Here is an 18,080-nt window from a genome sequence, read left to right on the forward strand (position 1 = left end):
TAATGTAAATGACGAGTTAATGGGTGCAGCACACCAACATGGCACATGTATACATATGTAACAAATCTGTACGTTGTGCACATGTACCCTAGAACTTAAAGTATAAAAAAAAAATTTTACTCACCAAGGAAGATTACAATATCTGGGGCACATGCTGAAGGCGGTTCATTTGGTTTCTCTCTCTGTGGACTTTTTCTCTCTTATTTCCTCCTACTCCTCTCTTTTCCCACCTGACACTTCCACCCAGACATTTCCAGAAGAAGAGCTTTCAAGGGCTACGCCTCATCATTGCATGAGCCTTTCTGGGCATGAGCAAAACACTCCACAGAGACTGACAGGTGCAGCTGAGATGGCTTTCTGCCTTCATCCCCCAAAGTGAAAAACAAATAGGTAATAATATAAATCCCTATGAATATATAGATTGTACAATGCTTATTTTAAAAATTTGGTCTCTTGGCCAGGCGTGGTGGCTCACGCCTGTAATCCCAACACTTTGGGAGGCCAAGGTGGGTGGATCACTAGAAATCTGAACTTCGAGACCAGCCTGACCAACATGGTGAAAGGCTGTCTCTACTAAAAATACAAAATTAGCCAAACGTGGTGGCACATGCCTGTAATCCCAGCTACTTGGAGGCGGAGGTAGCAGAATCACTTGAACCTGGAAGTAGGTGGTTGCAGTGAGCCAAGGTTGCACTATTACAGTCCAGCCTGGGCAACAAGAGCAAAATTCCATCTCAAAAAAAAAAAAAAAAAAAAAGAAAGGAAGAAAAAAATAAAAGAAAAAAAAGAAAGAAAAATAAATTTGGTCTCTTGCAGACATTTGTGAAAAGGTTCCTCAAGCCTGTTTTCTTTTTTTTTTAATAAAGAGGCAAAATAAACAGACAAATACATTTTTTAAGTTTCTATTATCTCTATTCCTCATCCAATAATAATACCATGATCTCTGTCCTTATGCTTTCTGTCCCCAGAGTGAGATTGCCAACTACGTTGCCTTTAAAAAAAATATGTTTGTGTATCACACAACTAGCAGTTAACTGAGGCTTAGTCAGTTAGACAGGTGTATATAGGATGTTGGTTGTTATATAGCAGTTTAAATAATATGGCCAGTTGTTATGCTCAACAACAATTTAGAATGCAGTACATTTCAGTAGAATTAAACTGGCTATTATAACTCAATAACCCTCACCTCTAGGTGTGTCTTCAAAGAAATTACAAAGGTAAATTGAGAAGAACGAGCTTTTTCGTTTTTCCCCTGAGAGGCATCCAATTTTAACAAAGCTATTACTGGTCTAGTGCTGTCACATAGGAAAACTGATTCTCAGTAATTCACAAAGGAAGATTTGTAACTAATTGGGTCCCCTTTGCCAAAATTAAGACACAAACCAATTACAAAATTGACACTTTTAAGTGTAGCATCAAAGATGTTTGCAGCTGTTGACAACAAGAAAGCAGATGACAAATTGTAACAATGAAAAAAAATCAAACACATTTTTAATACATGAAAATGTGGAGGAAATTAATAAGAGATCAAAGGGAACTGATTTTCAGTAGTTAAAATCAAACAAGAGATAAACCAAAAATGACTTCTTGTCTTTAGCTTAATAGCCACCAAACCAGAGCCTTGAAAAAAAATGTTTTTGTACACAAAAAAGTAAAAGAATAAGAAAATGGGATTTTGTTACCCTACTTACAAAACAAAGATGTTCTTAATTTGGGCTTCAATCATTTTAATAGGTGCCATTTTTTGTTTGAGTATATTTCCTTCTTTCACAGCCCATAAATCTGTGAGAGAAAATGTCAAAGGACCATTTTCTTTCTAATGAGTTTCTATTGTCTGATCTGAATTGTGGATCTTTCATGTTATGTTATTTTAAATGTAGTGTAAGTCATGATATATTTTGCCAATAACTTATGTCAGTTATAAACACTGAGGAGGTTGGTATGTAAAAATTAATAACTGTTGAAACAATTGCTCTCAAATTCTTTTTATCATATTGCTTAGTTCAATTTTGATCATTAATATCCCATGGGGGTCATTACACAGATTTGCCTCTTTCTGTAGAATTCACCAGTGTTTTAATTTTTATCATTTTATTTCACAATTAAAGGATTTTTCTCAAATCCATGACATCATTCAGTGTTTTATTCTTGAGCTCTAGGAGTAGGTTAAATGATATATAAAATCCTTTCTCCTTTCAGTTCATGGTGCTGATTCTAGCATTAACCACCTGGGTCAAATCCCAAGGGCACTGTTTACCTGCTGTGGGACTTAGTGCAGTTATTCACCAGTATGTGACATCTATCTGTAAAAAGGAAGGAATAATGTTACTGATCTCACAGAGCAGATTAAAACAATCCAATCACTCATGCCTAGTCCATGGGAAGCTCCTAGCAAAATCACTGCTATCATTGCTGTTCTGACTGTAATTAGTAATAACATGATTACTGTTTTTGTAGTTTTAGTTGTCATCTTGCTATAGTCCTGAGAAAGCCTCAATTCCCTTCTCAATAAAATAACGTTGAAGATACAGGGAAACTTTAAAATTTATAACAAAATGAACAAAAAAATCTTGGATGAAGTCCAAGTTACTTTTCTGTTTTTGGCCTATGGAAGAAGTTTGCACCAACTCTCGGTAGATGGAACTGGGTTGAGATAAATTTAGGTAAATAAAGGTTGGACGACCTTTGATGTTCCCTACAGAGTCCACTAGAAAGGGTGAGGCAAGATGGGCCTAGATGCTGCGTTCTGAAGATCTGAAGATGGACAAACCTCCCTCTGATCATCTAAAAAGTGACTTGGGTGCACTGGGGGTGGGAGTATGGCTGCATGGAATCCAGAGGTCCAAACGTGGAGAACTGCCAGGTCTCCAGGACTCTGCCCCTGAGGATGGCCTTGGGAAGGAAAAAGACCACAACCAAGCACTGAGAAAGTACTAGTGGACATCATCTTGAGACCTCAGCTAGGGTACATGCCTCAGTCAGAAATCAACCACGGTAACTGAAGCCTGACTCCAAATAGAGCCTGCAGGAGGCAGGAAAAGAGGCAGCCAGAAGCCATGAGAAACGTGAAGGGAAAGGTTTCTGGGGAAGTGAAGAGACGTTACATAAAATTTGTTTTTAATGTGTGATAAAAACATTTTATAAAGTGATGAGCTACATTAGGGTGGGAAATAAAGTAAATTATATGGTAGACGAATTCAAGTGTGCTACTGGCTGAGCAGAAGAAAAGACAGGCAAGATAGAAAATAATAACCTAACGAATAACCTGTTTGGAAAGTTTCAGATTATATAACAAAGCCAGAAAGAGAATAAAACATTTGCAGTTTCTCCTATCACTTGGTAGAGTCAAGATTCAAAAAAAAAAAATTTCAGTATTACCTTTAAAAATAAGAGATTAAACAATTTTTGAAAAAACTTAAAAATGATAGGATATTTGACATGACCACTGGCTCAAAATGAAAATCAAAACCATAGTGCTGGGATTACAGGTGGATCATTTGAGGTCAAGAGTTCAAGACCAGCCTGATCAACATGGTGAAACCCCATCTCTACTAAAAATACAAAAAAATTAGCCAGGTATGGTGGCGCATGCCTGTAATTTCAGCTACTTGGGAGGCTGAGGCAGAAGAATCACCTGAACCCGGGAGACAGAGGTTACAGTGAGCCAAGATCATGCCACTGCACTCTTGCCAGACTGACCAACACGGAGAAACCGCATCTCTATTAATAATACAAAATTCGTCGGGCATGGTGGTGCATGCCTATAATCCCAGCTACTTGGGAGGCTGAGGCAGGAGAATCGCTTGAACCTGGGAGGTGGAGGTTGCTGTGAGCTGAGATCATGCCATCGCACTCCAGCCTGGGCAGCAAGAGCAAAACTCCATCTCAAACAAAAGAAGGAAGAAATTCACAAAAGGCACTGCACAGGAAGGAGGAAGAGGAGAAGGAGAAAGGAAAGAAGGAAGAGGAGAAGGAGAGAAATAAATAACACAATTGCAGGGGAAGTCTTTTAATTTGAATTAAATCTAAAAGATGCCTTTTTTGTTTAAAAAAAAAAAGACAACCTCTTGAAACAAAAAGAGACAAACAAAAATTTCAAAAATCAGGAAAAATAAAAAAGTAAATTGTCCTCAAAAACACAAAAACATATTTGTTCAAGTTCAAAATACTGCATATGATATCTAGCCTTTAGAGGTAGATCATTTTATAGATGAGTTCTTTGAATCTTCAAAGAAAGTAGTAGTTCATATAATAGGTAAATTATTCAGGGCATAAAAAAATAGAACCAAGTTACCCAGTTCATTTTATCAAGCTAGTAAAGGCACATTAGGCCAATGAGTGACAAGTACAACACAGAATAAATTAAAATTCAAGTCCAATTTCATTTGGAAATACAGATGTTGAACACAAATCAACTATTCATGAAAAAATAATCTGCCACAGAAAGAATTATTGATCCTATTAATGCAGACTAGTTTAGTATTAGAAAATATATATTTTTATACATTTAGAGATCCAATATGAAAAACTAATAATCGTTCTATTTGCCAAAAAAATGTTCAATGAATTTCAAAACTATTTGCTATATTTAAAAGTGCAATAACAAATAGAAGACTTCATAGATATTGTTTTACAAGTCTCAAACCAGCAGCTATTATGCTTAATTTTAAAATGTTAAAGACATTCTGGTTAAAATCAGGAATAAGATAATCACTATTGTTATTATCTTATATAATTCTAGTTTACACAGTAAGATATGGAAATAAAGAAAAAAAATAACCACTAAGAAGGTTAAGATCAAAGTTATTAACAACTGCAGATTTAAAAAAAGATTTTAAAATCCAGCAAAATTATTTTAAAAATTTCTGAGCTTAGGAAGAAAATTCAATAAAGCAACAAAAAGAAATCATCAGTCTCCACCTCAGCAATATAAAAAAAACTTAACAGGTGGGGATATTTTCACAGCACATTAGTAATATAAAGCACTAAGGAATAAATTCATTTAAAAAAAATACCATTTTATTATGAAAAATAAGGAGCAAAAGGCTATGTTCTCAGACGGGAACCTGTTGAATATTTTAATACGTTCGTTTTCCTCAGTAAATATGTAGTCCTAATGCAATTTTAATCTAAATCCCAGTGTATTTTTTCCTGGAACTTCAAAAATATGACTCAAAAACCAAAAGAATAAGATTGTACAAATAGCTTAGGTATTTTGTATTAATAGTTTTCAAGTGAATTATTTATGTTTGATCACTACAGCACTATCATAAAATAACTCGCATGATATTCTCAAATGTTGTCAACATGATGTCAAAGTTGGCATCCCAAAATTCCCAAGCGATATTTTTCAATGGTTGTACAGAAAGCATCTTTCTGGTAAGTTGTCATGTTTTGTCTTTTTAACAAAGCTGAGGCAAATTTTCCCACTGACTTTCACTCACAGTTCAAAAACGTGCTCTCACAGGAAAATCTAAAAGAGGGGAAGGGAAATAGCCTCCAGACACATAAACACAACCGAGAAGTCAGATGATTTATATTTAACAACAACAAACAAATTCCTAAGTATTACACCCTAGAAAGGCAGAGTGTCCTAGAAATGCCGTCTTGTGCCGTGCCATCTGTGGATTCCTGTGAGCGCCAGAGACAAGGGGCTGAACCACGATGAGATATGCAAACACCAGAAACTTCACAAAAGAATATTATCTTGTAAATAGCTTCAGAGAAAATAATTTTGTCCATGCTGTTTCTGTGTGTGTGTTTTAAATTAATCTTTCCCAATATTTTATGCAGCATATAAAGTATATAGAGTATCAAGTATATAAAGGACATATATTGAAAATGGAGTGGCATCCTGTTTCTGTTTTTACAATAAAGGAGACACTTCTTAAGAATTAAGCTCAAAACAGTTCCTGGCTCACTCAGAATACTTAGTACTCAACTGGAGGAATTTCAAAAAGATGAATGTCAGATGGTAAATACAAAAGAATAGAGGTAAATTGTGAAGTCAGACAGAATGAATCCAGATGCAAGAACATCAATTCGTTCTCACAGTTGCCTGCAAACTACAAACTAAACACAGTGATTAGAATGTCTATTTCATGTAAACATGTTAAATGATCGAACACGTAAGTTCAATCAGAGATGCACATAACTCTGCACACCAAAAATCAAAGTGATGAAGCTGAGCGTTCACGAATTGAATCAGTTCCCTTCGACGCTTTCATGCTCCCATTAATATGTAGCTGATGCCACTTTCTGACTTCTAAGGACGATTTATTCCTCTGAGGAAGATTTATATGAGTTGAAATGATACATTTCTATTTTATTTCTTGTGCCTCTTGACCTTGAGCCACTACCAAATCACAGAGATTCACATCGAAAGCCAAAGTCAGATTCTGTCACCAAAACGCATGGTCTCAGGGATTCTGCGATTTTTTTTTTCCTGGCATCTAAACTCTGTCTGTAAACACACTGTCCCTGTGGACTGTAATTACTCACAGAAGGACCAAGTGCTGCTTTTATGAAGTCTCTGATGTTTGCCGTATCTCTGGACCGTCATGATAGGAACCTGATGAGTTGAAAGCTGACTGCCCGTCAGCCACCTTGTCTTTCTTCTTTCTACAAGCCTATATTATTTTAATTGCAGTATGCTGCTGCTGATTCTTAACTACTTTGCCCTCTACAAAGACATTATTAGCTAAAGCCCTGTAGCATCTTTGAAGTAATGATTCATTTTTTTCTTAAATCAACATAAAGTTAGCGGACTCCCTTGGGCATTCTCAGTCCAATGAAGAATCGCAACTATGCATCCCTGACAAAAAAGAAGCAAGCCTGTTTTTTTCCAAAGTTCTTCAGAAAAAAGTATCCCACAATTTATCAGGTAACACATTCCAGTGTCTTTATTAACTCAAAAAAATCTGGTGTTTAATCTCATGCCAATGTGTGAAAAACAGAACTTCACTATACCTTACAGAAACAAAGCTAATCCATAAAATCCTGAACACAATGAGACATTTCCTCATCTGTTCCACCACTATCTTCTCATCAAGATTCTGAGTGTGTTGATTTTTTAAAAATGACCCTGATTCAGTATCCAGCTTAGGTTTCCTAACATTGAAATGGAATCATTCATCAAGGTCACAATTACGAAATAATGAGGTTTCCAGACTAGAATCTATGTGTTTACCTAGTTTCATTATAGGCCCAATTTAACAAATAACAGAAATTGTGATCTTAGGCAATATAGAATTCTATTACAGACCAGTCATAAATTCATGGAAAATATACATGCCACCCTGGAGGTGCCCTTTACTATCCTCGCACCCATTTTCCACCCATGGACCCTGTTTTTCACCCATGCACTTGGCCAGGAAGCAGTGGAAAAGACAGATTAGGAAGGCTATTCTCAGGAACTCAAATCTATATCACATGATCACTCAGGAGCCTTGGGATATAATGCACTTGTTTGCTAGGACACCCATAACAAAGTACCACAGATGGAGTGGCTTAAACTACAGCATTTTATTTGATCACAGTCCTGGAGGCTAGAAACCCAAGATCAAGGTGTCAGCAGGGTCAGTTTCCTCTGTGGATTCTCTCCTTGGCCTGTAAATAACCGTCTTCTGTCTTCATGTGGCTTCTTTCTGTGCACGTCTCTGTCCTAATCGCCGCCTCTTATCAGGATGCTGGTCATGCTAGATTTAAGACCCATCCTAATAACCTCATTCTTAACTGAATTACCTCTTTATAGACCCTGTTTCCAAATACAGTCACATTCTGAGGTTGTGGGAGTTAGGGCTGCAACATATGAATTGTGTGCAAGTGAAGTGTGGGGACACAATTTAGTTTGTAACATAGAGAAAGCATCAGCATTGCAGCAACATTTCTCAAAAAATGATGGAGTTGTTCAACACTCCTGACACAGGTGAAACCCACTGGCAAATTAGTTTCTCAAAAGTAGAAGTGGGAAGAACAAATTATATTTCCCTATGTGTGTGTGTGGAGAAGGGGAGGCAAGGGATTCATGCTGAACAAGATTATTATTTCATTAGCAACATGTCATGTGCGCGCGCACGCACGCACACACACACACACACACCCACACACACACACACAGAGTCTTATAATCATATTCATCTGTTTCTTCTTGGACCCCTCCTTTCAATGAAATTCCTTCTCTTTACCCATCTGGCAACAAGATGAATGGCAGCTTTTCCAGCTCTGGGTTGAGTAACTTTGAGTTACTGCAGGGAGAAAACTGCCTTTCTGACAAGAAGAATGAAATATGAAGGGGTGACTTTGGGTGTTTCAAAACTCCTCCTCAGCATCTTACAGATATCGCACGTGCTTATAACCTGGTACAATGACAAAGGGGGAAAAATGCCTGTTTCTCTGGGAAGCAAGAAACCAACCATCAATAGACTGACATGAACTAAAGGAAATCTAAATGCTAGAAATGATCAATGATGATTAGACAAATACTAATTTTAAAGCATATCTATGTGTATTGACTGCAAATGCTTTTGTAAATTTATTTCTTCATATATTGAACAATTTTCTCCAATTCTTACCATAACAGTTTTTCACATGTTCTTTATAAGATAACTAAACTTTTCCCAAACCAAATTTACACACCAAAATTGTAGTTCCTCTTCTTTCTTGCAGTCATATTGTTACTATTTGTAATCAAAATTTTGCAAAAAGTAAAAAGAATCTTTTTTTAAGAATGAACAATTTCTTAATTTAATATAAAGTTTCTGTTAGAGTGAGATATACAGGGGCAAAACTGCCCAAAAGGTCATTTTATGTAGATAATGAAACAGAAGTTCGATTTCCCATCTTCAGAAACATTTAGGAGGATGTTGAGCATGAAATCTACTCCTAGGGCTGTATGCTTTAGGTTCTCTCATTTCTCCAAGTCAGCCAGTTTCAAGGCCATATTCTTCTTCTGTTTCCCTTAAACTTTCGAATACTCTTCCAGATAAACATCTATCAAAGACCTGTCCAATAAGTGCCAAATACTTCTAACAGTTTTGCATGTGTGGGTGTAAACAAGGCATTTATTCATTAACTACGTATTTATTAAACTCTTACTCTTCTAGGTACTGTGCTAAGTCACTGCTTCTGAACCAGGGAAAATTTTGCAACCCACCCTCAGGATATTTTCAATGTCTGCAGACATTTTCATTATCACACTGGTTGGGGGAGAGGGTTGCAACTGGCATCTAAGTAAAGACCAGAGATGCTGCTAAACATCCTAAAATGCACAGGACAGCCCCTCCACCAAAGAAATATCTGGTCCAAACTGCCGTTGGTGCCAAGGGGGAAAAACTATGTAGATCCTTGAAAATAAAAAAGAAAGTCATAGATAAAGACTGGAAATGATTAGAAACCCATCCTGCTGAGCCTGGCCTAAATTGTCAAGCAGAAATTATGAGTTAAATAGTTACTGTTTCAAGCAAATACGTTTGAGGTTGATGTGTTTCATAGAAATAGTTAAGTGATAAAAATTGTTAATTAAAACAATGGGCCTGAAAGACAGCACCCAAAATGATGTTGTCACACCAAAAGAGATAGGGCAGAAGGATAGAAGGATGGAACGCTGGTGAGAGGCAGGTTTCAGAGGACTGCTGGAGAGACAAAGAGGAGCCAGCAAAAGTAAGGGCGTTGCGGGTGGGGAGTATCAGATGGAGGGAGAAAGAAAACAAAAAAGACAGAGATAAGAGAGTCAGCATGAACAGTTACAGGAAAGGAGGGGAAGGCAATCAGATGAAAGGGAGAAGCCAGAAACAGAAGTATTAATAGGAAGATCCTGTCAAACAATACCTCCTTTAACATCACACCTTAAAGAAAAAACAAAGCTAGACTCCAGGAATCTGTTTTTAGGCACAGGGACCAGGGTTGGGCTGACACTTTACTGGCCTCCTGAGAGAATGAGCAGATAATTGGGATTCTGGTCAGTGCCCATAATACCAGAATTAAGGGCAAATCCCGCTGCCAACAGCTGGAAAACTGTCCTCACTGGGCAGTGAGGACATCTCATGTGAAGCCACCAAGATTTCATCAGGCCCACGGCTTGTCACCGTAAGGAGCCCTTTCAGGTGTGATACTGTTAGGTGGGGCTATAGATTTGAAAACTTTTCAAACCAACATCCTCCAAACAGAAGGCTGAATAAAAAACAGTAACTAAGTCTATAATATTGATGGGTGCTTTAGGCAATGAAGCTTATCCGACAGGTCCAGCAGGCATTTGATAGAAGGGCACTTGTTCCAGGGAGCCTGTAGAGCGGCCATGAGGGCACCCACTGGTGAAGGGAGCAGCAGGGCCACATGGAGAGAAGAGGGGGATTGTACCTGCACAGGGACTCCAACACGTATATACAAAACACCCCCCGATCAGTAAGAGTGATAAGAATGAAGTAGACCAATCCGGTAAGCTATGAGGGCCAGCCATTGAGTAGAACTTAAATGACCACCAAGAAACCATGAAATAACAAAGTCTTGGGAAACCCTGGCATTCCTGTCACTCTCCATGTGAAGATTCAGAGGCTTGCTTCCATTGTGTCTGTGTCCACAACTGTCCTAGGTCAGCTGGAGTGGATGAGGAGGCAGGACTGGGTGTTAGAAGGAGATTTTATTCACAGTCTTCAAAGGTAAAGCATAGCTGCTCTTTTAACTACTAGACTAAATGCATACTCATAGAACAACTAATATCCTAAGTTCAAGATTTTATTTAGGAGTGAGAGGTTCAACTTTGCAGTAATAGAAACTGACTCCAAAGTGGTCAAAATTATAAAGCTGATTTGTAGTAAAATCACACAAAATATTAATTTGCCCTGGATCCCTAGTCTAGAAAATTTTTCACTCCACTATGTTCTACTGAAATTAAACAGGAAATATTAATTGGCACTGTGATAGGTGAATAAATTAAGGGACAAAAACTGAGGTGCAGCGATTTCCCTACAACTAGACACAGGTAGGATGAAATTCAAATCCAGATCATAAGTGTTGGACCCCTTGAGCTTAAGAGTACCTTAATTTTTGTTTTATGTTATGTTCATCTCAATTTTCTGCATTACCATTTCTTCCCTCAAAAACTTACACCTCCCCAGAGTATCTTCTTTTTTTATTGACCCATGTTCTTTATCTACTTTCTGCAGCAACAGCTCCACTGAGGAAAAAAAATCAGATATTACAAATCTAATTTAGTAACATGAAATAGTTCCCATGAGCTGCAGGCTGGCTGCTCGTGAGCTGTGGTGAGATTTAAGTATTTAAATGTATATGGTTAATACCCTCAAAGCACAACAAAAGGCAATTCATGATGAAGAAACCAAATAAAGTCATTCTAAAATTGCAGATTTTTTAAGAAGCAGAAGCATACAGATGTCAAAAAGGACAAGGAAAAATAATGGACAGATAAAATGAAAAATTAGTTCACACACAAAAAAGTATTAGACAAGTGGCCAACTAATATACAACTGAGGTTCACACTTATAACAGAATGCAAATAAAATTCTAGTTTCTCATTTTTACTATCAGATTGCTAAAGATTAAGAAGTTTAATAACACTTAAGGATGATAAGAGAGTTGGAAAACAGACATTTTCATACATTCTTAATAGAAACGTAAATTGGTGCAAATTTCTTGAAGGAAAATTTGGAAGGAACTATCAGAATGCAAAATGGACATGCCCTGTGGTATTACCAGTTTACTTCTAGCAATCTATCCAACAGGTGTATGTGCACAAATGAGCTTACAAGTTTATTCATTGCAGGATGATTTGTAATAGCAGAAAACTAAGCACAAGCTAAGTACTCATTAGTGGTTAATTGGTTGTTCTTCTTCAATGGGAGAAAAACTATACAATCATTCCGTTTTTAATGGAAATAAATGTATACGTCTTCTTAGGGCTGAAACTTCACACTAGAATTACTGCAAAACAATTCCCACAACAATTCAGAAAACTGCTTGCAAGACATACATGCATGTGTATAAATAGGTTTATCTGTGCATGAACCCTTCATAGACCAACACCAGAAGACTATTCAGAGTGGCTATCCCTGGCTAGAAGTTCTAGGGGAAGTGTGAGTAGAAATGGAAGATGATCTTTAATTTGTATACTATGCTCCTTTGTCATCTTTAAATTATATTTTGCAAGCATGCATGTATTGCTTTTCTAATAACTAAGCTATTTAACGAAAAGAAGTCACACTGCTTCAGATAAGTAAACTAAAATTAAAATTCAGTTCTGATTGATTGTATCAAATTCTAAGTGTCATTTTGGTCAACTGAGTCCTGAGCCCAGGAGATTTTTAGAGTCACCAACTTTGCTGGTGTGTCTGAGATTGAAGGGTTCATGGGATATAAGACTTCTAATGCTGGCCAGGTGCGGTAGCTCACGCCTGTAATCCCAGCACTTTGGAAGGCTAAGGTGGGCAGATCAACTGAGATCAGGAGTTCAAGACCAGCCTGGCCAACACGGTGAAACACCATCTCTACTAAAAATACAAAAAAATTAGCCGGGCACGATGGTGCGTGTCTGTAATTCCAGCTACTCGGGAGGCTGAGGCAGGAGGATCGCTTGAACCTGGGAGGTAGAGGTTGCAGTGAGCCAAGATCGCGCCATTGTGCTCCAGCCTGGGAGACAAGAGTGAAACTCCATCCCCCCCCACCCAAAAAAAAGACTTTTAGTGCTAAAACTAAAGCAGTTCACAGACGAGGAAGTAACCTTACTGGGCTTGGTGACAGGAAGGGACCTGGGTGAGTGAGGTTCTTCTACAAAGACCAAATTCCCCTTGGGTGGATCCAACAGATTGAATGGAAGAAGCTAGAAGTCCCTTTGGCCCTCATACCTAAATCACATTCTCCAAAATCACTTCTTTTAGAAATAAATACAATGTTCTGATCTCCAGCAGAACTCAGGGAGAGAAGATGGGTTTTATTTTATGAGCCTTCCTCAAATCCACAACAAATAATTACATATCCGCTACTACACACTAGCACCATTTTTTATGGTGACAATTCAAATGTCCTCACCTCACTTTTCAGGAGTGCTGAGGCTACCTTGGGCCAGTGGGGAAGGGAGGAAGTAGGGCCCTGGCCATACTCAGAACCAGGGGAGCTGGCCTGGACTGCAAATCCACAACCCCAAACCCTGGTACCCAAACCAGGCTCTATCACGCCAAGATATATACAAGTAGGAACTGTCCAGTGGGTAGACGGGGTCTTCTAAGCAATTCCCGGACTCTCAGAGGCATTCATGGCTCCAGGTGCTCTCTCCTATTCTAAGCAAAACCCAAAAGCACTGGTGGGGACCAGGCTAGTGAGAGTTAGACAAAATGTCCATGCTCCAGGGAATGATTAAAGGTTTTAGGAAAACCATCTTTCTCATTAAGGGAGATAAAACATCAGAAACCAAAGAAGAAGTTGAGTTGTACAGACATGAAACCCTGCGGTATCTGAGTAGATGAGAGGGTAGGAGGGAGACAGGCAGGCAGAAAAATGGAGCTCAGAGGATATTTGAGTGCTCAGAGCTCATCCCATGCTACACGACGGAAAGCAGAGAGGAAGTCTTGGTCCACTCCCTGGGTGCTGCTGGGGAGGGAGCTGCAGGCATGGCAAGGCCTGGCTTAAGCAGGTAGTGGAATTTTAAGCTTCTGCTTCCGCGACAGGGCAGGGCTGGAGAAAGCTGGCCCTGACATTAAAGGAGTATTTTTGAAATATTAAATGATGTGGTTTTTTAAAAAATATTTTTTCTTCCCTTTATTTCTCTCGATCCCAAAGCGTCCCCCACGCACATAGATATTTATTAGTTACTCATCTTACTCTTGCCTCAGGATAGAGATGAGACGCAGTGAAGGACAGAAAAATCATAAGCTCTTTAAGGTTCTTATTTCTAACAGCAGTCGCTGCCCCAGAGCCAAGAGAGGATCTTAGGCAGAGACAAAATATCCAAAACCTCAACAGGAGATGGATTTTTCTGAAGGCTCGGGAAGGATTCCCTCAAGCTGGTGGTGGAGCTGGGAGAGGAATGAGAAGGCAGGAAGATGGGAACAAAGAGATCCATGAGTCCTGCAGCCTCCCAACTCCCCAGCACACTCCAGGCCCAGGATGACATGGCAGACCCTCAGGAGGGAACAACGGCAGGCTACGCACATCCTCATCATCCAGGACTCTCAATGGCCCGTCAGACATTTCCATCCCCAAGTCATCTTAAAAGACCAGAGGACTATTTGACTTGCATAAAACATACAGCCGGAGCAAAGTGCTGATGTCAGGAGTTCAAGACCAGCCTGGCCAACATGGTGAAACCATGTCTCTAGTGAAAACACAAAAATTACCCAGGCATGGTGGCATGTGCCTGTAGTCCCAGTTACTCAGGAGGGTGAAGCAAGATAATCGAGAATCATCTGAACCCAGGAGGCAGAGGTTGCAGTGAGCCAACATCGTACCACTGCACTCCAGCCTGAGTGACAGAGTGAGACTCTGTCTCAAACAAAACAAAACAATACAAAACAAAAAGGCACTTTTGCAGCTCTTGGTGCAAGTCCTCCCCCGAGCTTTTGTTCCGTGTAACGTCATGGAACTGTGGCACAACTCAGGGAGGGCGATGGTGCAAAAGAACTGAGGCCAAGTACTGTGCAGGAGCTGTAAAGACCCCACGGATGCCCCTGTGCCACTCACTGGCTAGAACAACACTTTGCTCACAGCCTCTCCCTGCAAACACATGTGACTCTCTGCCTGGAGCTTCTTCTCACCAGAGTTTCTGGATGGACTGACTCATGGGCCTCAGTGTGAAGCTTTATCTCTAGTGTTTAATGAAAGTGAGGAAACAGAAAGGACTCCACCATGAATATTCTGTCTTTACGGTGCAAGCTCCTGGCTGCATAGATCAGCATGTGAAGGCAGCCGAGGAAAATGAAACAAACTTCAAAGTCCAAAGAGGAAAAAAAGAAGGGCCCATAGAATATTCTTCAAATGAAATTAACTGACCAACAGATGCTCTGAGGTTTTCAGGCTACTCAGCTGAAATCAGAGGGAGCGTATGCTAGAGATGGCAGGCCCTGCTTGGCTGCAGACTGTCACTTTCTTTTGGTTCTCAAGTAAGCATCCTTGAGGTGCTGTGCCGCAGAGCAGATTCAATTTTGTTCACTTAATTTTCATCTCTCCTACATGGTTTTCTTCTACAAAAATGGAGACACCATTTTCTTCAAGGGCCCTTTACCATATAAAGAAATACATATAAAGAGAGTAAAAGAAAATTAATATAATCATAAGGCAATGGATTTTCGTCTCTCCTTTTAGGCAGTCTGACTTCTGCATACATTGATTAAAAGCTCCACCAATGTCTATCACATACCATTTATACAGAAGCTTTATCACAAAACAGAAACAAATGGTCTTTTTATTTTATTTTTTTTTTTTTGGTCTTCATGACTGCTACCTGGGTTCAGGCCATCCTCCTTTCATAGTTTTCCTCTTACCTGGCATTCAACCATTAAATCTTGCGGTTTGGAGATAAGGCCTTTCTCTCTCCCCATGTATGTCAGAAATGCTTTCAGCAGAAAGTCATGGAATGCCCAACCTGTGCTGACTTAAACTCCTGACATTTATTGCTATGTAACAAAAAGTTCTAGGTTTGATTGGCGGCTCAACAGTATCTCCAAACACCCAGGCTCTGTCTGTTCCCCAACTTAGCCACATCAAGCATAATGATTTCTTACCTCACTGTCACAAAATAGCTGCCACAGCTCCAGGCATCATGTTCCCACATGGTTATATTCAAAAGCAAGAAACTCAGGGAGAAACCAGGGAAGTGAGAGTGCCTTTATCTTTCAGCTCTTTCTTCTATGGAGGGAGAGCATTAGGACAAATACCTAATGCATGTGGGGCTTAAAACCTAGATGATGGGTTGATGGGTGGAGCAAACCACCATGGCACATGTATACCTATGTAACAAACCTGCACATTCTGCATCTGTATCCCAGAACTTAAAGTAAAAAAAAAAAAAAAGAAAGAAAAAGAAAAAAGAAAAACAGAAAAGAAAACCCTTTCCAGAAATACCTTCCACAGACTCACTCACTGGCTAGTAGTGGGTCATTGTTTCAATTATAGGGCCTCGCCGATTTTATTTTTTAAGTCATTGCCAATTCAGTTTCTTTCTCTTCTTTCTAATTGCTGCATTCCCCAAATCATCATTCTACTGAACCAATATCCTCCTAAAAGGTCCCTGCCTCACATCTACCCTCCATACCAATGCTACTCCAGTACTCAATAAGGTGACCAGTCTTCAAGAGGCCCCTGTGACTCCTGCCTCCTGGTATTTATACCCTTATCAAGTCCTCTCCCACATGGTTGGTGTGGCCAAAAGAACATGGCAGAAGTGGTGGGATTTTGCTTCTGAGGTTAGACGATAAAAGACACTGTGTTTTCCGTCTTGGTCTCTCTCATCTCTTCTCTGAGGACAGCCACTGCAACATTTTGAGGATACTCAGCCACTCTCTGGAGAGATCCACAGAGCAAAGATGGATGCCTCCTGTTCAACAGCTGCACAAGAGATCTTGGAGGTGAATCCCCACCCAAGTCAAGCTCTCAGCTGACATCGTGACTAACACCTTATGAGAAGCTCAAAGCTGGAAATACCCAGCTAATCTGCTCCCTAATTCCTTACCCATAGAAAATGTGAGATAATAAGTGTTTGTTATTTTGAGCCACTAAGTTTGAGGGTGACTTATTATGCAGTGACAGATAATGAATTCACTTACTGTGAAATTGTCCTGGTTAAAACTTATAAGTGGTCTCTACCACTTACAGCAGAGAACCTGCCATTGCCAGCAGGTGAGTTTTGATCCACAGAGTCTTTTGAAGTATTTTGAACTGATGTTTCAAAATTGGGAGATGTTGAACAGAAATCAGAACATCTTGCCCCCAACTGTGTGGGGGCATGATGCCTGGAGCTGTGGCAGCTATTTTGTGACAGTGAGGTAAGAAATCAGAACATCTGCCAACCACAGAACACTCAAGGCCTGGGCCAGAGGATTGAGTGCCTCCTTTACAAAGAGCATGTGCTCCAACTACCCATGGCCTGGACCAGAGGATCAACTGTCTCCTTTAGAAAGAGCATGTATGCCAACTCATTGAGTTCCCTCCACTCACCCAAGGCCTGGGCCAGAGGATTGGCTGTCTCCTTTAGAAAGAGCATGTGCTCCAACTACCCATGCCTGGGCCAGAGGATAGGCTGTCTCCTTTACAAAGAGTATGCTCTCCAACTCGCTGAGTGCCCTCCACTCTAATTCCCCCAATAGCAGTAAGGACGTGTCATAGTTGCCACTTTTTGATGCCTGCTTGAACCATTACTTTAGTTACGTCTGAGATATAATTTTGTGAACCCATGTCGCTTCCAAAAATGGGTAAACAATAGGAAAGGAGGGAAGGAGGGAAGGAGGGTAGGAGGAAAGGAAGGAGGGAGGGGGGAGGGGAGGGGAGGGGAGGTAATAGAAGTTGGGAGAACATCTTTCTTTGTTAAAGAGAATGTTTTCATCTTTTAACATGCAAACAAAGTATCTAAGAACTATAAGCAGGTCTCAGTTCACTCATTTATCTTACCTGCCTGGTCCCTTTAGACATCAGTGTTTATGATCCCAGGTCTACGGGGCAATGGTGCTTCATAAGCACAGTCCAGGTTCTCTGGAATCCAGCCCAGACCACCAAATCTTGCTGGCTCACCACTTTTTGACATGGCTCCCACTGTGATAGTTAACATCATGTCCTGACTTGGCTGGGATATGGTGCTCAGTTGTTTGGTCAAACACTAGTCTAGATGTTGCTGTGAAGGTAAGTTTTAGATGTGATTAACATTTAAATTGGTGGAATTTAGTAAAGCAGATTATCTTCCATTTGTAGGTGGGACTCATCCAATCAGTTGACGGTCTTAAGAGCGAAGACTGAGGCTTCTATAGAAGAAGGAATTCGGCCTCAAAACTGCAGTACAGAAAGTTTGCCTGAGTTTCCAGCTTGCCTGGCCGGCCACGTGGAATTCAGACGCCAGACTGTAACACCAACTCATACCTGAAATT

The 18,080-nt window shown here is 39.8% G+C and overlaps 1 protein-coding gene across 1 annotated transcript in view; it reads right to left on the minus strand.

The window, feature by feature from the left end:
• Positions 1–17,813, minus strand: part of LOC105538241 (taste receptor type 2 member 1) — an 89,936-nt gene extending 72,123 nt beyond the window's left edge. The window contains exon 1 of the mRNA XM_011978045.1: positions 17,611–17,813. The gene's annotated coding sequence lies outside the window, so the exon portion shown is untranslated. The remainder of the gene's footprint in view (positions 1–17,610) is intronic.
• Between the last annotated feature and the right edge of the window lie 267 nt (positions 17,814–18,080).

The sequence above is a fragment of the Mandrillus leucophaeus genome, unplaced genomic scaffold (genome assembly GCF_000951045.1).
Source record: "Mandrillus leucophaeus isolate KB7577 unplaced genomic scaffold, Mleu.le_1.0 Scaffold188, whole genome shotgun sequence".
Lineage (NCBI taxonomy): Eukaryota > Metazoa > Chordata > Mammalia > Primates > Cercopithecidae > Mandrillus > Mandrillus leucophaeus.